Consider the following 22,365-nt stretch of genomic DNA (forward strand, 5'->3'; position numbering starts at 1 on the left):
AGGTTGCACTGATAAAAAAAAATCAACTATTTTAACTTTTATTTATCATGTTTCTTGTTTACTTGTGTAAGGAGTATTATTTTGCTTTCATTCAATGATAACAGTTATAACAAACCCTAAAACAGAACTCTCTAAATATAAAATTATTGAAATGTAGTAACAGTTTGTTTTACTCACTTTATCTGTTCCTTATTTCATAACCCCCAGCCCCCACCCCACATTAGAGATTATCATCTCAAACAACCATATCTTTTAGGATCAATTGCACCTTTCAAATTAAAATACTACCTCTGTGGATTTCAGATGGAATTAATTAAAAGCTTCATTTTATCTTAAGAACATGGGTTCAAAATTATTTTCCAGACATACATGCTCTCCCTGGAATAAATCCAAAACCACTGATAATACTCAAATGCTGCCATGAGCTTCATCCCAGGCCTTCCACTGGAACAGGCAGCAGAAATCTTATGCCCATCAATTTGGCCTGAAATTCGTAGATCACTGTTTTGTCTTCTGTTCCAAAGCTGCCAAAACAGGGAAGCCCAGTAAAGCCATTCCTCGTGTGGCAATCCAGCTGACATTTAGTGTCACGAGATTTCTCTTTGGATGCTTGAGGGCATCCTGGGTAAGATGGAGCCCCATGGGCCTGTCAGCCAGCTGTGTCTATTGTAACCTTTGTGTGACGTCCATTGTCCATTGTGTGATGGACATGGGGTCTGCATGGACCCAGCACTGCAGCTGTGGAATGAATCCAGATGTGTGGAACCCCTGGGAGCAGGGGCTGCAGTGCCCAGGAGCCGCTGGAGCCCCTTGCTTGAGGTCTGTGGAGTCTTCAGCCCAAGGAGCAGAATTCCTCCTGTTCTGCAAGAGTTGTGATTGTATAAACATGCAGCAGGCTCTGGACAGGCTATTCAAGAGGTAAATATTCTTTTATGACTTATTTATACACTTTTGCTTTGGGCTGGTGATTATTTGGGTCAGAATTCCGTGTGGTAACAACAAAAAGAAACTTGGAAAGTGGTTGGGAAATAAGATAGACCATCCATTTCTCTAGGTACCTTTACACTCAGATATTTGATAATAACAACTTTAGTCCTCAGCAGGAATTCAGATTGCTTATCAATCTGCTGCAAGTAAACCAAGAAAAATAGAAATAAGAAAATAAGAAAAATGAACAATTCAATAAGCTGTAGATAAAACTCGCAACTAGACTTCTCTCCAAATTGATTCCACATGGTGAGTCAGATTCTGCTTTCCATTACATGAATATAAATCTGGAGTCACTCAGCTGATTTCACTGGGGTAACTGCATTGAAAACAGGCAGCAGAATTTGGCCCAATGAGTAGAGATACAGCTTATCCTATTGCTGTTGATGTTCTTGCAGTGCACCAATATATTTGCAAATATTCAGTTCTGTCGCCACATGTTAAATGTTCTAAAGCCTTTATTTTGCACTTGTTAGCTTCACAATATTTGGGAGCCTGGAATATGGAGTCAAGGTGCTTTTGGAACCTGCTGTTTTTCTTGCTAAATGAGAAGAGTGTCTGTAATGACCTGAGGATAAATGCCTTTTGGAAAGTGAGTGTGGGAGCCATTTGATAGCAATCAGGAAAACAAGAAGAAACTCTAACCCCTGATTTTTCTCTATGCATGAGAAGAAGTTTAATAACTTCCTTCTCCTTCTAAAGCCCAGCAGCCATGTTCAAAAACCCAAATAGAATGCTTTTAATAGAAATCTCAGCATGGTTAAAAAAAATTACCGAGTGTTCATTAACTGAATGTGCTAGGGTTCAGACAGACAGCTGAGTTATAGCAACTTAATAAGTTACTGCCTGGCAGCAGAACTGCAGGAACTGTTGGTTACTGGCCATATCTGTCTTAAGTCTGTCCCAGTTTTAAACTGATGTAATGTATATTAAAAGTTAGAGAGTTTCAGTTTTAGTTTTTCTGTCTCCAACTCCACCAGTTGTGAAGCATCAGTGCTACACTGCATCTGATCAGTGCTAACAAAATAGATATCTCTGGTCCATCTAGTGACCAAACCATGTCAGCTTTATGATTTTGATACTGCATCCAAACAATGTGCTGATTGCTGTGTTATGACTCAGTTCCTTGCAGAGCTGGAATTAACTACTAGAGCCTTGTGTATTCCTCATGAGTCAGATTCTGAGTTTTTGCTCACATAATTAATGTAATTATTTATTTACACTGAAGGCAGAGGTGTTTCAGAGTAAAGCCCATGTCCATGCACTAGCCATGAGATCTATTGAACCTGTCCCATCCCTTTGCCAGCAAAGCTTAACACGAGGTGCTGTATCCATCAGGAGTGGTTCCACACCAGCAGTGGGAAGCTCTCCAAATGATTGCTGGAAGATAGAAGATAATGCTGCACAGAGGCTGTAAAATGGTGAAATGGCTCATCTGAAACATGTCAGAAGCTGCTGGTAAGTTTTTTACTCTCTGAAATAAAAAAGAAAGCCAGCTGGAAATCAAAAAAGTGATCTGAAAAGGTAGCAGGCAGTGTCTCACCCTGAGGTTGAATGACGGCTGATGGTGCCTTTCAATGAATGTTTTATTTCCTCAGCTTCTCTTTCTCATCCTGCCTCTAAGCTGAGGTTGTTCTTTGTTGTCCAGAGATCAAAGGGTGTACTATGTAGAAACACTGATTTTAGATAAAGGAACTTTAGAGAGTGTCTTTTCTCTTTCTCTGTAATTTTAACTAGCTCTAAACCAAGAAGTTTGTGTTCTGATAAAATAGCTCATACTGAAATTCAAATGCAATTGAAGAAACTGAATTTGCAGTATCTCTTTAGACACAGCTCCAGATGCCATTAAAAGAGACCAGATGTCAAGCATTTTTTTTTATATTCTGAAACAAGGGGCAATAAAAGTTTCTATTTGAATTTGCTCATTTTAACCTAATGGTGAATCCCTGTGCCCGCATTTTTTAGAGATAAAATCATGACAAAGGAGGTATGGATGCTCTACAGAACCATGATAATACCAGCATGTCCAAGACAGTGTTGAGGGAAATGATCTCCAGATTCTCTGTCTTCATTGTTCTGGTCACAGATGAAGAATTGGCTTGACAGATACACAGGACTGAATTTTCCCACAGCTTCCAGAAGGGAATGGGAACTATGTACAATGGGGGACACAGGGAATGGGGGACAAAATTGCTCTTATTGATTATTTTATGTCACATATTTGATTTTGATGGAGCTAAGAAGATAATTTATATGCCCATTTTTATTACTAAGAAAATTGCTGAAAAGGACAGGTTTGGGCCTGTACTTTATGCAAGAATGGGCTTCAGCTTTGCCTCTTACTTACCTCTTAACATAGCTCCAAACCCTGTGAAGCACTAATGAAAGTTCTTCATATGGAACATTTGAACCCTTGCAGGAGATTGCTGCCATGCTTTGAGACAATACTTGCTTAAAGATTGCCCTGGACCAGATTCTAAACTAATTGACAGTGACATTCGGTCGGATGGTGCAAATCTGGTTCATCAGGGTGATGCTAGGATATGTCTCATTTTACAAGTTTTCCAGAAGTGCCAATATTTCATTTCTATATTATTAAAAAAAAAAAAAAGTTTGTGAAGTGAAATCACACACCCCACATGTGACAGCTTTCTACCAATGTGCTGAAAACACAGCATATCTGACCTGTCACCCTGTGGTGGGTCATTCAGATTCTGCTTTTGTGTGGAGCCTTCCTTGATTTCCAGCTGATACCAGGTATGTGCCACATATACTTCAGGTGGAACTTTACTCATGCTGTATATTTCTGAAACAGATCAAACTGAAATTAGAGAACCTGGAAGTTTTGTAGGGAGAAATAAGCATTTCCAGAAAATGACGTTTTCCATCTGGTTTTTTTTTTTTTTGGTGGTGTATGGTCTTTTCCATGGTTTTCTGGAGCTTGCTTTGTAGCACTGCTAAGAAAGCTGGTGTTTCAGATTTCCTGGGTTTCATGAAAACCTTTGTTTTGGCTTTGGTTTGAATGAGTTCATACTCAGGAATTCTGCACTGAGGGTTAGGGTTCAAACCCCAAGTCTCAAAGCAATTCTGTGCTAAAATGATTGAGCTTTAGGCTGTTTATTTGTTGGAATCAGGGGACTTTCACCCAAGCTAGAGACTTGCTGAGAGCTCAATAGAAATCTGACCCTAGTTTTGCAAAAAAGCATCTCAGTTTTCTAGCTAGGTGTAAAGATGAACAGCACAAACCTATTTGAACACTTCTCACAGATAATTTCATCTCATTACACATCACCATGGTATGAAAACATTTTTTTCTGACTTATACAAAGCTTGAAATGTTGGTCTGACAGTAGATCAAGAGTCAATTTATGCATGTGGATACACATGGGCAGAAACTATCCCATGCCCTGACCTGACCAGCCAATGCAAGTTTGGATTTAAAAGTCATAAAGTTGAATTTTCACAATGTCAGAGTTGTCCTGAATGGACAGGTGTTATTCAGATAAAATACTATGGTAACGTAGCTGTAGGAATTTTACCCAAGATCCGGCTTGTGCCTCAGCATCTCAAAGGAGGATCTTGTTTGTCTGCCTGTTATTGTGTGGTGCCTCACAGAAAACAAATGGTCAGGCTGAGAGTCAAACAGAGGCTTCCTGTCCTGAGCTGCTGCCTTCCCACATTGCATCCACGCAGTCATCCTGTCCTCCTCCGCCTCCTTTCTACTGCTCACCTATGGAAACTTGAAGTCTGAAACCTGAAACTCCTGGGCCAGCCATTTTTGCACAGCTCTCTTCCTTCACAATCCATCCATTTGGGGAAGGAATGAAAGCTCCCAGTCTGCCTCCTCCTCAAAACATTTCAAACTTTCACTTATCTTCACTTAGAATAACTTGTCTGACCGGAGCGGGAGTCCAGGCAGTCCTAATTTGTCCATTTGCCAGAACACTTTGTAAGCAGTCAGCCTCTTATCTTTTGTGTGAGGAGGGGGAAAAAAAATGACCTTACTGTGCTAGCAGGTCATGTCATAGGTCATCCTTTCATTCTCCTCACAATCAACTACATTTGCAATCAAAGAGACAGCACATTTTCCACTAGCAAAACGCTCCTTTCAAAAGCAATTGGAATGCTTAGTGCGTGCCACGCTTGTCCCCAGTCCATGAATTTTTAGGGGGAGAAGAGAATTAGAAAAACTGAAAGATACGGCGGATTTTAATCTCCCCGTTTCACAGAGGGACATAATACTATATTGCACAACAAGATTTTTTTTTTCCCTAACAAACATTCTGTGATTTCCTTTTTTTTTTTTTTTTTTTTTTTTGTGTTTCACAATTGTCAGAGCCATCATGAAAAGTGGGGGTCAAGTTTGTTTGCTTTTTGTCTTGTAATTTAAGCATTCCATCCTGTCAGGGTTCACTTTCCAGTGACCTCTGAATTCATGTAAAATTGCCCAAAAGAACCCAAGTGCACACAAGTGTGGGAACTCAACTGTTTGTCATCTCCACCCAGAGCAGAGCAGCAGCTCAGTTTGCCATTGAGCCTGAGTGGAAAGGGTGAGCTTGTCTGTGCTGGCCGTGAAAGCCCACAGGCCACAGGAACTGGATAAAGTTTTGCTTGTTAGGTTCAATACTGACAACGAATCTGAGAGCAGCCATTTTTATGACCCCGAGTTTTTTTGAGGAGGACAGAGTTTTGGTGCCTTCACTTTTATATGTTTGAGTGGAGACATGATGCAGCTGGTTTCTGTAGAGCCAAGGAGATCCCTAGGTACTTTTGAAAACATGAGGATGTGCTTTTGTTTTAGAAAATACACCTGCATTACCTGACGCTGAGAACAGAGGAAGACCAGAACCAGAAAAAGATGTGCCTCTAATTATTTTCTTCTGGAATTTTCTTTAAGCTGTTTCGAAATATGTGATTTGTTTGGTGGGTTTTTTTTTTTTTTTTTTTTTTTTTTTTTTTTTTTCCTAGATGACGGCTTACATCTTTTTATTCTGTAGTCTGTGGAATTGGATGATCAGTCTGTTTCTCCTGGATCTTTTCAGCTAGCATGAATAGAAAAACTGTATTTTTCCTTTTCTTTATTATCATTTACTAATGAACTGACTGGGTATTTAGAATGTTTGGGTCTGTTTTAGTCAGTATGTAAGCCTGCATATATGGTGAATGTATTAATGGAAAAATGGTAGAAGTAAACTAAGTAGTAAAATCCTCATATGTTAAACAGCTGTTTTAAATATGAATATAGTGTATATGTAGCATATAAAACCTTCAAAAGGAACTCCATGGAATGCTGGAATTCAGTGTTACTCCATTTAGTTTACAGTGTAGGTTTGCAGATATTATACAGAAGTTTTGAGGGAAACTAGGTAAGCACTGGATTTAGGGCAAATAATTAACAACAAAATATTTATTTGATTAACTTAGTTCCTATATATAAATGGACATTTTGCAAACAAATTTATATTTTATAAAATGACTGATTTTCAAATACAGCTAGGTCCACTGAAGTCTGTGAATGACTCACACTGACTCCAATGGGTCAGGCCTTGAACCAGGGAGTCATCCAAGCTCTCACTAAAGGCACGAGGAGATGAACTGGTTCCTCAGCCAGTATATCTCAAACTCTATTTTTTATAAACTATTTATTACAGTTCAGTTCAGTGATTTTCAAATATTTTCCACATCTGGTTCTCTAGCATTCATCTAGTTAAGGTATAGCACTCTGTGCTCAAAAAGATATTTTTTTCTTGCTTTCTTAGCTCTCACAGCCTCACAGAGCAAGTAGTATATAGACTTCTATGGCTCTGCAGATAACAATATACTAAAAAACCCCTTGCTGTCATAGACTAAGCCACTATTTATGAGAAATGAGTCATCACTCAGTTACACAGACTTCACTTTTTGAATCCTCCTAAATTATTTATTTGAAAATACTCTTAGTCCAAATACTGGTGGGATTGCATTTCCACAATGCAGTAACAAAATATTTTCTTTCTAGGAAAGAAAAGAAAAGAAAGAAAAGGAAAGAAAGAAAGAGAGAAAGAGAGAAAGAAAGAAAGAAAGAAAGAAAGAAAGAAAGAAAGAAAGAAAGAAAGAAAGAAAGAAAGAAAGAAAGAAAGAAAGAAAGAAAGAAAGTTAGTTTTCATGACTTTCACATGAGTATTCATTTCAGTTCTACACACTGATCAGCCTCATAAAGCTCTCCCATGTGCTGGTTGGTATTTACCCAATTCCTTATTTTTTATGTCTTGTTTTGTATGCCTCACAAACAAGCCATCAGCTGAAAAAAATAGCCTTTGACCCTTTTCCCAGACTGACAGCTAGCACTTTTGTATTTATTTAGACAGATCCTGTAGGGAACAATCCTCCCTGGTGCTCATTACTCGGTGGAGTGACATTTGCACCCACTTTGGAAAGCTTTAAGATCACTGATCCATGCTAAACCAGCACATTCCAGCAAACTCTTGTGCCAAGGGGCATTAGTTCCAACACATATCACCTTTCAGGACAGGAAAGAAATGAAATGTTATCATTTAACATCAGTACATCTTCTTGGCCCTTGGCTATTTTCACAATGAGTAGATTCAATTAACTTCTTAATTTCCTTGCCAAATTTTTAGATTTCTCTAAAAAAGGGACATGCTAATAAGAAGTTCAGTGGGAGTCCATCGTTTTGCAATGCATTCAGCTCCTCAAAGTGTTCAGTTGAAATTATATCCACCATACACAGAATGGTGATATGTGAAAAGGAGGAAGGGAATTATGCACCTTTTGTTTCTATTAAAGACCTGATTAATTAATGTATTCGATATTTTTTTCTTTGCTGGTTATCTAAGAAAAAGTGAACAATATCCAGCTTGATCTAGGAGTGTTTTCCTGGAAAACTTCCTTGGTGTCTGTTTAATTTCTTTTCCAGATCCAAATGAGTAGGGCCATTTTTTGGCATTTATATTGAAAAGATACCAAGAAAACCAATCATCAAATTATCCAACAGGATAGATAAAGTTAAATTTTCCCCATTAAGTGGACTACACTAGTTTACTTAGGTCTCTGATTCCAGTTCCACAAATCACTACTCAGATAATTTCAGTCACTGCATAACAGAGAAAGCCTGAAACAATAACTGAAAACCAATAGTTGGAAACAGAATGATCTGGATACTCTGAGATTTTTTTGCACATTATTAACAAATACTGAAGTACTCTACATCACTTCTTAATTGCAAACTTTGTTTAACTGCACTACAAATCACTTCCTGGTGTAGTTTGTTTTTGATGTGGCACGAACTTATCCATTTGACATTCAGCAGGAATGGTACACTACAAAATCAGGTTATTTTATATTATAGCTATTTATGAGATTTATTTCATTAGATGGTCTAAATATAAAAGCTTGTTCTTATAAAAGTTATCTTCATTGGAAATTGTCCAGAAGCTAAAGAATAACCTAAGTCTACACTGTTGTTACTCAGATTCATTATTTTCTTCTGTCCTAGTCATTGTGAGACTGTTGCTACTATGTGTATATTTAAAGATTAATATAATTTCTCTTCCATTCTGTCTTTATATGAGTTTACTTCTTCTTATAAGCCCAGCACCTAAAACTGGGAATGGAACTTCACTTACAATTTTGGCATCACAAGTCAAAGAAAAAGGATTGTTACTTGCTTCTGCTAGAAGTGTTTATAAAATGCAGCATGATTTTTTCCTTTTTTTCTTCCTTCTTTTTTTTTTAAATTCTAACTGAATGACATCCTATCTAGCTTAAAAACTATTATCTCTCTTCTGCAGAAGTGATCATTACATGCTCTGAATTTGTGCACATGGTTATTTCTGTCTAGAGCCCTGCCACTGAGCATATTAAATCACATCCTACTACTGTACTTTCAAGAGCATTTGACCACTTCCTCTGCCTTTTCTGAAGACTAGTCATCATCTTCAATGTGCCTCCAGGCCCTGAAAGCTTCCCCATTGTTTGAAAATGTGAGAAGCAATTTTATTAATGAAAATATTAAACTGGCCCTGGAGGGATGCCTGGGAAATACCACATTATAGAGCCCTGTTGTCTGACAATGAGCCACTGCTCATTTCTTTCTAGGTAATTTTTTTCAGCAGATTCCATAGTTTTGAATCATATAGGCACCTGTCTTGGGTCAATTGTTATTTTGTTTATCTAATTTGCTACCGGCAGTGTCATTTGGGACGGTATAAGAAAACCTTCTCAAGTAAAATGTAGCGACAGGACAATGAGTGATGGCTTTAAACTGAGAGTAGGTTGATGTTAGAAGTTACGAAGAAAGTCTAGACTGTGAGGATGCTGAGGCACTGGAACAGGCTGCACAGGAAAGCAGAGGATGACCCATCCCTGGCAGTGGATGGGTCTTTGAGCAACCTGGTCTACTGGAAGTTGTCCCTACCCATAGCAGGGAGTTGGAAATAATCTTTAAATCCCTTCCAACCCAGATCATTCTATAATTCAATAATTTTATGAAGTAGAAATATAGCATTTTATGCTGCTTTTCTGCCCACAAAATCTCTGCCTGACTAGAATAGGAAATAGGACTGTTTGATATGAATTGTTCTTGACTAATTCATGTTGGCAGCTACAAGCAAAGCTAAGCCTTATAACAGTTTTATGGGTAAAGATATTTTGCACACAGAGGAATTATTATCTCCTATGAGAGTTCCTGAAGCTGCCATTAATTGCAGTAACAATCACACTGTTAATGTTGCCAGATCTCAGGATTTTATTGCGAGCCTCACAAGTAAATCTTTATTTTCTGTACTCGAATGACTACCTGTGAAACCCAGGTTTCTTTTTTTCCTAAGGTTTCTAGACTTGCAAGTGGACAAGCACTTGGTAATGTATGGATTTCAAATGCAGGAGACAAATAGTAAAGAGTCAATGGTGACTAAGTGTTTTTAAAATCTCATGATTTTGAGAGACTTGAGATGTTTCTCAGCATGACATTTGGGATAGCTGCCATGACATACATAAATTTAAAAGGTAGTGCTACAGAAAGCTATATTCTCCTTGCTTAGCATTCTTCATGAAGAAAATATTCTAATGAGATCATTAGAGTAGTGGAGATAAACAATTGCAACAAAACTATTGTACCCAAGTGCAGTTATTTAAAAAATGTAGAGCTACTAGCAGGGTAGAGCAAATAATATTTTCTCTGCCAGGTCCACTCAAACTTATTTCTCTAGTTCATTCTGGCCTATTTCTGATGTAAATTACATAAAATAGTAGATGAATGTAAGAAACCCCTGAAGAGCCAAAACCTCTACTTCTGTCTGCACAAGCTAGGCTACTGCTTTGTTAGCAACTTGCAAGTAATTGCTCTTCCCAATTTTTGTGTGTCATCAGTTCTAGTCAGGGGAATGCATGACCCCAGCATACAACTAATTTATTGAAAGACCTCATATCCCAGTTAAATATATGTTAGTTATATGTTAGATTTAGCAAGTCTGTTCAAAACTCAGCAATCACAAATTATTGAGAACCTGGCAGGTATTTGAGAACTTGGATGGGAGATCAACACTCCAGAAAACCTGGCTGTAAATTAGTTTGTCTTGCAGTTTATGGGAGTCCTTTCCTCCTAAGCAGCAGGAAAGGGAAAGATATGTTAAAAGGGAGAAATGTGCTGCAAAGGAAATTGAAATGTGAGGGAGTAAGGGGCAAGAAGGGAGGAAGAGGAGCGCCTGAAAAAAATCTTCTAAAACTGTGGATTTCAAGATTCCATTGACCTTATATCCCTTCTTTGTCATCTATTCTTTCCCGCTGTATGGGATCAACCTTATGGAAGACAGAAATAAATTAATTTTACATAAGCTACATCCCAGACCCAAAGCAAACTTTGTACTGCTTAGGCCAGCCCAGGGAGCACTGCAGGGAAGGAGGTGGGGGACAAGGCTCCCTTTGGGATTGCTATTTGCAGCAGTCTCCCTGTGGGTTTCAAGGCTCAGATGGTGGAAATTCTGCTACAAAACACTATGATTATCAAATACAAAAGTTAAAAAAACATGGCCAAGCTTGTAGACACTTCCATAATGGAGAAGAGGCTGGGATTTCACCTACTTATGTAGAGGGCCACCATCATAAGTAAAATGTTAGGGGCATAAATGTGGGAGGAACCTGCTATAACACAGATCTTGCCATTCCTCCATGCCCCAGCTGGTACTGAACTGCACACTCCATCGACTTGAGAGCTCCTTTTTTTAGTATCCCCAAGCACAACATCAGAGTGCTGCAGAGGTTAATCAGGTAGGCACAGGAAGGTTTATAAGGGTCTTTGTGAAGATTTTGTGCTTGGTTTCCTGTTTATATAGTGGTGCACCTTGTGCATATTTGTTCTGTGGGGTCTTTTTTTCTTCCCTGATAGAATATTAACCAAAAAGCCTCTCAAGGTGCTCAAACTCTGGATTAATTTGCTCTCTGGAAACACATCCACAGCCAAGGATCTTTGAGTTGGAGCACTGTCTCAATGCAGCTTTTGTCAGCTGGGTTAGGAAGAAAAGCACAGTTGTCTTCCTAGGACATACCTAAAGATGTACTTGCTGAGGGTTTAGTTCAGATTTTTAAAGCATATTTGGTTTTGATGGGAACCTAGGTGTTATTTTGGGGGTGTATTAGGAGCCTGGCAGGCTCCTAATGGCAGTAGTACCAATGGTTTGACAGAGCAGATGATTTAGGGACACTTGACTGCTGTGAATTTTCATGCAAGCAGGCTGCATTGGTCTGAGATAGAATGGTGGCACCATAAACAGGCCTGAGTTCTGATTAGTTTGTGCTTTTTAGATGTTGAAATAAATTTTTATTTCCTTTTTCCCTTTCCTATTATCCCTGAGCAGACATATAAAGAAGATAGGAAGAACTACTTTTTGAAGGAACCCAGTCTGATTCCTCCACACCACTGAGAATGGTTGTCTGAGTCAGCTGGAACTCTTGGGGCAAAATAGGATGGTACATGCCTGTTGTCACAGGCCCCCAGCCAGGTAATAGTTAGCATTGACTCCATGAGTCACAGAAGGCTGATCAATAATCTTTTTTCTATTATATCACTACTAAGAAACCCATTGCTTTTATAGACAGTTACAATACAGGTGGACCTAACTGGTCCTCCAATCCAAACACCATCACCATTGGCTAATTAAGAAACCACCCTTTGGTAAATAAATCTCCATAGCACGTTCCACATGTTCACAACAAGTGAAGATAAGAATTGTTTCTCATTCTTTTCCCTGATCTTCCCACAGACTTTTCCCCAGGTCAATGCCTGGGAAAGTTGTTTCTCTGTGTGGTCAGAGAGCTGCTGCCACACATGCCATGGTGTTACTGGTAGAGAAGAGGCAGCAGAAATGCTGAGCTCCAGCATTTCATCTGGGATCTCAAGAGAGCAAGGGCTCCGAGGCTCCTCTAGGAATTGGTGGGGAGGGGGGAATTAGTAGCCTAGAGTGCACTAGAACAGCAGATTTGAGTGTCCTCCTCCTAGAGAGAACCAGAATTACCATAATAACCAGCTCTTTCTCATAAGCATCTGCAAAGTAGAGACAACAAGATCTCTCCCCTATAAAGCTTAGATTTATCTGTATTAGGTTTATCCATACAGTCTAGTTATAGTCCTAGGTAGTCTATATTATTTTACACCGACAAAAATGACTTTAAAATGTCCTTAGAGTACAACATAATGATACATTTTATGTCTTTATTCATTGGTCCCTGTGCATGAAATTTTACTGTATTGTATTTAGTAATATGGGAGATGTAAAGAGGCAGGAGACCCTGCAGATCTCAGTGGTTCATTAGTCCTGCACTTTATCGTGTTTTAAAACTTCTCCTTCTCCAGACCACAAAATAGCTTCCTCCTGTATCAAGTGTATTAAGTGTGAATCCACAGAGGGAACTTTTAAATGCTGTTGCTCCAGAAATAATGATTTCTCTATCTCTCTTCTAATATAATTTATTATTCTGGAGGAACTTCCCTGTGTAAATTCCTAGCCCCGAATACTTACATCCAGTGCTTGCATGTGAGTAATTTTGTCTCAGCTGTAAGGGCACAGCTAATGAAATAGTTTCAGAAATAGTGATGAGAACTGTTTCCTATTGTAAAGACACATCTTCATTAGCAGGTACAGAAGGCTATTACCAAAAATCCCAGGATATTTTCAGAAAATCCTTAGTGGACCAGTCTAGACAGGCATTTACTCCTAAGATAATAGAGATGAAATGTCACCAAAAAAGGAATCATAATAAGCAGTCCCCCAAAAAGTGCAAAAAAAATTGCTGAGGGCTTGGTGCCATTCCTCTCAGAGGGAGGCCTTCCTTCTCCTGGTGGAAAGAAGCCAGATACTGAGTTGGAAAGAAAAGAATATGAAATAATATTTTTACTAGCATGGTTCCAGTACCTGAATTGTGATCTGATGGCTTGGATGGAAGTTAACCCATTTTTTTTTGACTGGACTGACTTTTTTGATAGCTTGGATGGGAGTTAGTCCAGATTTTTTTTTACTAGACTGGGGGCGTTTTTAGGAGAAAAAGTAGAGATTTCTTTGCCAGCAGGGTACAAATTTTCATGCTGTCAAGTTAAGCTGCTTCTCACACCTAGTTTTCATTTGAGACCACGCCACCAATTTAATCTTCATGAGATGGGCTCATAAATCTCAGCCAGAAAAATTATGTGAGCTATTCATTTTCCTTCTGCGCCAGTCACCGGCATCCTCGGCTATCCTGTTCCAGGGGAAGAAACTTGTGAAGCACCGCAGCAACAAAGTACTCTGGTCATTCCAAATCTTACCCTGCCCAAGGACTGAGGGCACCAGAGCCCCAGCTGCCCCTGGCAGTGTGTGACTTAATCAGTTCTCACTTGCCCTGAGGTTAAAATGATGAGGCACTGACAGGCTGCAAACAGGCTGCTGTGGCTTCTGATGTAGTCTAGCCTCTCATGGTGTTGAAATGCTGGGCTGCTATGACACCTCCCAGGGGAGCACTGCTTCTTCTGGGTGAAAACTGACCTATAAACCTCATCCTCATCCTTCCAAACCAGCCAGTGGCTCCTTGGTGCCTCTTCAGCCTGCGGCATCTCTGCATGGACCAGTTTACAGATGTGGAAAATATTCTCACTGGCTTGAGTGTGGCTGATCAGGGAAGCAGATGTGGCCATGAAAGGCAAAAAAGAGCTTTGTGCTTATAGTGGTCCTATAAGCTGAGGTTGCTCATGTCATTTGCAGATGCAGGATTGGCCCTCAGAGCATTAAAATGGAGCCTGGAGGAACCTCTCCCCTTTGCTTGTAGGACCTGCAGTCCAACAGAATTATCAAGTAACAGGCTGAACAAAGAAGTTCATGACACCATGAAAATAGGTACACTTGGAGTGGGTTTTATCAATCTGAAAAAGTTTTATACCTCTTGTTTGGATTAGAACAAATGCCTTATTCTCCTCCAAGGTGCTGCACATTTTATACTTGAGCAACACACCTGAATTCACGTGCCCAGGTAGGCTTCCATCTTGTTTTCCAGAGCTGCTAAGTTCAGTGTTAAGAGTGCTGGGTTAACCTTTACTTCCTCAGAAGTCATTTACCAGTTCCTTGTTGCTGTGTGACTTTCCCTAGACTGCATGGCTCTACGAGTCCCCTGTTTTATCTTTCAGCACAGAGGAACAGTTACTGCTGGACTCAGGAGACATTTATCAAAGACATGACTGCTGATTTACTACAAAGGGCTGCTGGATTCCTCTAGGAACTGTCTTTTGACCTGTTGCTATAAATTTTGCACTGCAGAATTGGCAGACTCTAATAGCTTTTTGTAAGTGAGTTCTGCAAAGAGAAGCCTGACCTCAAATGACCTAAATATTTTAAAGTAAAAAGCTGTGCAGTTGTTTGGGTGATAGGCTAAAATGTAGACTTAAAAAGTGTAATTTCTCAAATATATACCAAGATACATTAATTGCCTTTTTTTCCATTAGAAATCATTCTACGATTGTAATTTTTAAAAGAAATTTTTTGTAGACACAAAAAGTGATGCTCTATTGTGCCTATGGAGCCAAATGCATAATCACATGTCGCATGGCTCCACATCAGAGCATATTTTATATTGAATAAAGGAGCAGAAGTGCTAGCTGATTTTTGTTGTTTTCAGTATGCTTGTGTTCCAGACTAGGAACAGTATTAAAGACACAGATGTATTCTGGAGAATAGTTGCAGGCCTTTGGAACAGGGACAGCTTCTACCTTCCTATTTTACCACAGAAATAATCTGGATACAGGAGAGGAAGCTCTAAATCAGTGGTACAGAGTGGCTGCAAACACCAGCATTTGCATATATGTGGACAAATACAGAGCATGCCTGGGAATTCAGGGACAGACAGGTGTCTGAACCCGCCCAGTTAGGGCCTGAATTTGCCTTTGCAGCACACTGGAGATGCCAGTGGAAAATCTGGGACATTGTGGAACAGCCTGGTGCAGGTATCAGTGTTCAAAGCCATTTAAATACTTTATAGGCAGTGATTTATGACCAAGAAAAGCAGATGTAGGTCAATTCCTCTTCACCCTGTGTCCCTCCCTGCTCCACCATACCATAGAATATTGCAGAGGGTGTTTCTGCAATGTGGAGGCTCTTGCACGGAGCTTGGATGATCTGTATAGCTGGGGAGGAAGTACTGAAGTGAATTTCCATTTTATAAGTCGTATTGGGAACAGGAGAGATGGTTCAGCTTTTACATATGGGGCAACTGGCCAGATAGGGCAGACTGATGACACAAAGGAGTGAAGATGAAGGGAGTGCATCTGGAGACAAAAGAAAGTCAAAACCACAGAAGAAACTAGTAGCTGCAGGAGAAAAAGAGAGAAATATGAATCAGTAGGGAGTGAAATGTGAGGAGTCTTAGTGGAAAGAAAAACTATGAGAAGAAAGAACAAAGAAGCAAAAAGACTCATAGAAGATGCAGCAAATCAGAAGTATGTGAAAAGAGAGAAATAAAAAAAACTCACCAAAAACCAACATCCCAGAATATTTCACATCTGCTCATGGGGTTCAGATGACATTTCCTGCTTAAATTCATGGTACATGTGTGAACATGCAGGTTCCCTAGGTGACTGAAAATTTCAGCCAGGAAATCCAGTGAGCCAGAAACAGTACCTCAGACAGGAAGCGTTACCTCTAGAAAAGCCAGTTCAGGAGCTGAATCACATCAACTGGCCAATTTTTTTTTTTAATTTTTTAATGGAAAAAAATGAGGTTAGAAGAAAAGAAGTGGCTGCTGCTTGTCTAATAAGGGCACTCCAGACTGTGCTCATGCTCTAATATTTTCCACTGGAGGAATATAGAGCCTTTCCTCATTTCCCATCACCTTTTGGGACTTGTATTCTGCTCTGAACTCAGCTTGTTCCCTTGGCATCTCCTTCTGCTTGCTTTTCTTTTCCTTCTCCGTCTCTTGCAGAGGGAGATGAAGCCCCTGGGTGCTGGGAAGGAGCCTGCTGCCTGCCCCTTTTCCCTGAGACCTCATTCAGAGATCCAGAGAGGCTGGTTCACATTGCTCAAGTTTGCCATCAGCTGTGACCTGCTCAGATTTCTGAGGTATTTACAGTGGGATGAGTAGACGTGGCTGTGCCTCTTGTACTGCAGAGCTCCTGTAAAGCTCAGGTTCATATTACAATCAGGTGCAGCATCTGCCTGTGTTTTTACCCTTCCTAATGGTGATTAGCCCTGGCCATGGAAGCACAGGAAAGGGAGCTCCTGCAGGGAAGGGCTGCTCCCTGCACCACATCTCTCCCACTTTGGAATCAGTGCCTATCCTCAGATTTATATGATGCTAAGACAGTAGCAATTTTTTTTGACTGCTACTTAACACAACTTCTCCTTCCTTTAATAATATAATTCCCATCTCATTTAAGATAATACCAGATTTGGTTTGTGAATTTTCCCACTCACACTTCTACTCTATACAGATAAATGGGAGGTAGGACAGGTGTGTGAACTCACCAAAATGAGCACCCAACAAAGTTCATCAGCTGGAGCTTTAAGGGCAGCTTATTTAACACATGTGGCTAAAATTAAATGTGCACTAGTTGATGGATGAAGTCACACTATGTTTTCATAAAAATACAGTTCTGGAGGTGCTCTTCATTCCTGCTTCTCTGGCTTGCAAATTGTAATTGAATCCCCAAATCCAGAATTTGGCACTCTTTCTACACTGTAACTAGAAACCTGGTTCTTTGTGTTTTCTTAATTTGTATTATTTATAATAACAGTAAGTCTCCTGAGCTGGTGGTGGAAGTCAAATGACAGATCCTTCACCTATTATGCCATGTTTTTTATCAATTTTCTTGCTGAATATTCCAGATGAAAACAGTGTTTGTATTGGCCAGAATCTGGGCTGTGCCTGAAGAAATATTTCAGTGAAATGAGCATTAGGAAAGCCTTAGAATGTTAAGCCAAAAATAGAATTTTGTGCTTAAATATTCTCCTTAGCCTGTTGTACACAGAGTATACTATTAAGTTGTTATTTCCAGGAGCAGCCTATTTTCAGACTTTCAGCATCTGTAAAAAAATTTATAATGATAAAGAGGGAATTCATATTTTCAGGCTTTTAAAAAGCCAATTGTGAAAGTCAACAGCTCTTACAATAGGCATCTGTCTGAAAAATATTCCTCAAATTTTCGCATGAAATGGTGCTGTGTTCATTAAACACCCTGCTTTTGTAGTGCCCTCTGGTCAAAGATAAAATGCTTCTGAAGAGCCTTCCAAAGGAGATTTGTGAAATAACATATATTTCTGTCTTGAGGACATCCTACCTGAATGCTCACGAGCCAGAGAGAAACAGACAGAGTTTATTGATCGCTGCGTCAAGAGCTGAGCAAATTTATTTCCCATGAGTGACTATTTGAGATGAGATGAAGGATGGCAATTCTCTTCCAGGAGATAAGTCCTACTACATACCCACATGCATTTTACAGAACTAGGCTGAGGAGCTGCTGGATCTGTTAGGACTGCAGACGCCTTTTGTGTTTTCTTTCCTTTTTAGGACTTACTAGAGCTGTATAATTAAATGGAGATTATTGGCAACATTATTTAGCAGTCATTATGGAGTCATTAGGGTTCTGCTTGGGCAAGAAGATAAGTCCCCTTCCTCTCTCACACTTGATGCTTCTATCAACAGCTTAGAAAAGTGGTTCACAATGAATTGCTACTTAAGTAGTCCTATCTGCCTCTGCAATCTCCCTCCTGTTGTTCTTCCCTGTGGGCTGGCTCAGAAGGTCAGTACACAGCTTGCTGATGTAATGCAGGCTTCCCCATAGCTTTTGGCACTTTGCAACTGCTCCTGTGAAAAAAAGAAAAAAAGAAAAAAAGAAGGCTCCCAGGGGATGGAGCCACTGCTGATCCAAACAGTGATGCCTTTCCTGTACTTTGTTCTGTCAGCCACGGGCTGTGGCTCTCTGTGGGCTACTCAGACACATCAGTGCTCTCCTTCCTTCACAGCAGATGCTCCACACTGTGACATGGCACAAAGCTCCGTGTTGCTCCATGAAGGAGTTATGGCACCTAACTGCTTCCCAGCCTCTGTGGCTCTCTGGTGGCTGCTCTGACATGGGAATTAGAAGGCTGGATTCCCTCCACACCACACAGTTGAAGTGGGCATACAGTCTGGTGTAATTGCATAGCAGTTAATAATTCTGCGAATGTGTGTGTGTGTGTGTGTGTGTGTGTAGGCTGAGCCGGCCAGAAAAGGAAACATCTGTTTTCTGGGAAATTCCAGGTTGTCAACATTTCATTTTGTTTGCCCTGGAAGGAAACATCAACTTTTCTGAATACCTGTCCCTGTGCCTGCCGGAGAGCTGGGCAGTGCTGTGTGGAGCCTGGGCACCCAGTGCCAAGGGCACCAAGTATCCAGGCAGGGCCAAAGGGCTGCCAGCTGGCCAGGCTGCCCGGGGAGCTTCCAGAGAAAGTTTAATGAAAGCAGCATGCTGCTTCTGACAGGGAAACAGTTCTATCATTTCAAAGCAGATCGTTACCATGGGGTCTTTTTTTTATACTTTAATTTGAAATTTTGCTTTAAACAGGGACAATAAAGTTGATTTTTTTTTGATTTTCAGTTGATCACATGGTAAAGTCCAAATCTTTACTAATCAATGCACTGACTGTGAAGCAGAAGACCCTGCACACATCCACAAAAGAAATAGCAGCATTTTCTGCTCTTCCAAGACAAAACTCTCTTGCAGAGTTGTGGGCTCTGGTGGGGAACATGGCAAAGCAGAACACAGTAGTAGGATAAGTCCTTTACAGAGAAACAAGAAGTAAAGAGTTTTAATTATGCCCTAATTTTCCTACCAAAGCATAACTGAGGGTTTAGTTTTATAGGCTTCATTGCTGAGCACTCCAACACTTTGCAACTGTTTAATGAGTATGGGTGTGGAGGTGAGGGTAAGAAATGCTGTATGTCAGCATGGAGTCAGCCCAGGCTAATTCTGCAAGCTGCAGTCAGTTTTGATACTGGCAGGATCAGATTGCAGAGCTAAGAGAAGCTGAGAGGGCAAATGTCCTGGGACTGCCAAAGCTCTATAGGTGACTGCAATCTAGATTCTGCATCTCAAAAGACACTTTTTTTCTCAAGAAATAAAGTCTCTCCTCTTTCCTAAAAGCCTCTTCTTTTTCTTCCCTCAAATGAAAGCAGTGCTATACCTCTCACTAAACTGGAGATTTCTTCCTAGTAGACGTGTATATGCTGTTGCAGACACCTGCCTAGACATTATTTCCACTATACCTCAGAGATACAGTGACAAATCAGTTAAGCAGTGACAAAGCTTTGAGACAGATCGGGTACTGATAATATTTATGAGAAGATGACATTAAATTTGAATGGTGACCTACCATAGGCCTTTGATTTTAACAGGAAAATTAATATGAAGCAGCAAGAAATCTGATCTGCAGGCCCAGTAACTTCTCAAAACGTTTCAAACCCTGCAGCCCATCTTGTGAGCCAGCTGATCTCACCAAGTATGTTCAGGTCTGGTCTGCATTGCAAATGGAGCTCACCCTGGCAACCCCCTTATTTTGGAAACAGCAGCTGGGTGAATGGCACGCAGGGCCCACAAAGCCCCAGTAAGGCACGTGTGGAGGCCTGAGCCGAAGTAGCAGAATTTCATAGTCATTACTGCAAACTTTTTCACTATTATGCATGAGCAGTGACAGGCTTGCATTGTTAATCAGAGTAATTAGGATTTAGTTGAGGCATTACAATAACCTGTGCCTCATAAAGGCCTGAAGGCGATCCATTTTCTCCCCTTTCCTAGGAGTCTCCTATTGTGATTCACAGATAGCCCAGCAGGAATGCAATCAGGAAATCTCCAGTGAATCGGTGTCCCTAAATCTTCAGGCTTGACAGGTTGAAGTCTGACAAGCTATTAGAAAAAACTGCTGATCATTAGGCTGTCTAAAATAGACTTAGCTTGTTTCTGTCTGTGTTCATTGATTTATCTGCAGGATGATATTGTTTGAAGCTTAGATTACTCATGCTGCCGCCAGCTGACATGATCTCTATGATAAAATGACAAAGCATGGCTCTGGCTAAGCACACAGGTCTGTCTGCCTTTGCTCTTTCATTGCTTTTCACTCATTCTGTAGTAACGACAAGTTGGTTCAATATTATTGTGAGAAACAAAAACAGAAATAGACCAAATGGTTTAAAGCAATTTTTGATCGCCCCAAACGCTACTATCACTGACAAATAACCTCAGCTCTCCCTGGATCATTTCAGAGCAGTGATTTCTAGGTCAGCTGCTGTGGGCTATGCACTTTGCTTCCCAGAGTTCACAACTCTGAGCAGGCTTATTACAAAAAGTCTGGTTAAAGTTCTCCTTTATTCATGTATTTTCTAGTGTTTTAAATTAAAAAAAACCCCCACTAACGTTAAAATTAAATTTAAGATAAACTGATTTAATCTATAATACAGTATTTGAGTTGTGAGATTTATTTCTAAGTTATTTTTACACTCTATTCAGGCTTCTATACAAAAAGAAAATCACATCAGATTGGAAAATTTCTGAAGAGCCTTTTTAAAAACAGGATTGTATTCTTATTTGTCATTTACAATGACATCTGTTTTTCCAATCTTCCAGTCTTCCTGGTTTATTTCTTCTGTTTTTAAAAAATGACTGGCTTTCTTACAGGATTCAAAATATCAGTCTGGAAAAGAAAAAATAAATTCAGCTCTTCTTTCCCATTGGCAGGGATTTTATGCTCTTAAAAATGAAAAAAAAAAAAAAGCATCTGTTTTATACCATTAGGCATGCAGAACATGAGCAAGCTTAAAAATGTATATTTATATACTTGCATAAACTTATAGTATGTATAGAGTATGTTATCTGCATACATTCTCCTGTTTGTCAAAGACTTGTAACAAGACTTTAAAAAGAGATATATATTTACTCGTTATTTAAAGCAGATCAAAATATAGAGGGAATGTACAGTTTAATAAATACTTATTTACATTTACAATGAGAAATTTAGTATGGCACAAACATGGTCATATTCCTGTGAAAAGTAGAATGAAATACTTAACCACCTAGCAAGTCCCAAGTTTAATGTGAACAGGACTCCCTTTCCATTTATTACTTTGAGAAGATTCTTGTATACCTTGCTAAGAGAGAGAGCACAAAAACTCTCTGAGATTTTCCTAAGACTCTGCCCAAAGTTTGGGAGCTGTAGTTAGGACCCATTGTGGCTTAATTTGTAGTCTTCACTTACAGATTTGCTGAAGGAAGGATGTTTACCACACTGAAATATTTGCAATCAAACTAATGTTTCCATTAAGCCATGCAACAGGATCTAACTACACTACGAGGTTTTGGCAAAGATAATTTTAAAGCATTTTGTAGACAATAAAGAATTCACTGTAGTACCTTTAGGATAAATTTGCCTCTCCACCTCTCCTCCCTTGCTTCACCCCCATGGTGCCATGGATGATGTTAATGTAGACATGCACAATTTATGAAACAAACACTGAGGGAGCATTAACCTCTGCATTAATATGTGAATCAAATGGAGAAAGCTTTTCATGACAACTTATCTTTCATTATTTTGCTTTGTTGTCTGATTTCTATCCTTAGTAAACACTTAAAAAGCAGTACAGAGACTTGGGTTTGTTGTAACATTTAAGTCACCACAAAAATACTTCAGATAAATAGTTGAGAAATTGTATAAAAGTGACAAAACTCTTTGAGGTAGGTGTGGAAATAGTAGTTAAAAGAATTAAATATTTGCAAGCCACATGCATGTTTTTAAAAGAGTAAATGTGTGCTAGTCATCAATAGCATCAATAAAAATGGACTCTGAATGAGCCCCATCCAGAAGTAGCTGGCAGAGCTAGAGTGGTGTAATAGACACT

The 22,365-nt window shown here is 39.6% G+C and overlaps 2 long non-coding RNA genes across 3 annotated transcripts; one reads left to right on the forward strand and one right to left on the reverse strand.

The window, feature by feature from the left end:
* The first annotated feature begins 770 nt into the window (after positions 1 to 770).
* On the forward strand, positions 771 to 14,911 carry LOC135298193 (uncharacterized). Of its 2 annotated transcripts, XR_010360193.1 has the most exons (5): positions 771 to 918; positions 2,326 to 2,445; positions 14,217 to 14,348; positions 14,433 to 14,481; positions 14,636 to 14,911. It is a non-coding gene; the product is annotated as an uncharacterized LOC135298193 (long non-coding RNA). The 2 variants fall into 2 exon arrangements; XR_010360194.1 differs by lacking the exons at positions 771 to 918; positions 2,326 to 2,445 and adding an exon at positions 12,100 to 12,157.
* A 2,900-nt stretch (positions 14,912 to 17,811) lies between these two features.
* Positions 17,812 to 20,645, reverse strand: LOC135298192 (uncharacterized). The gene is made up of 2 exons (XR_010360192.1): positions 19,851 to 20,645; positions 17,812 to 18,303 (listed from the first exon to the last, which is right to left on the reverse strand). It is a non-coding gene; the product is annotated as an uncharacterized LOC135298192 (long non-coding RNA).
* Between the last annotated feature and the right edge of the window lie 1,720 nt (positions 20,646 to 22,365).

This window comes from Passer domesticus, chromosome 3 (genome assembly GCF_036417665.1).
Source record: "Passer domesticus isolate bPasDom1 chromosome 3, bPasDom1.hap1, whole genome shotgun sequence".
In the NCBI taxonomy this organism is placed as follows: Eukaryota; Metazoa; Chordata; class Aves; order Passeriformes; family Passeridae; genus Passer; species Passer domesticus.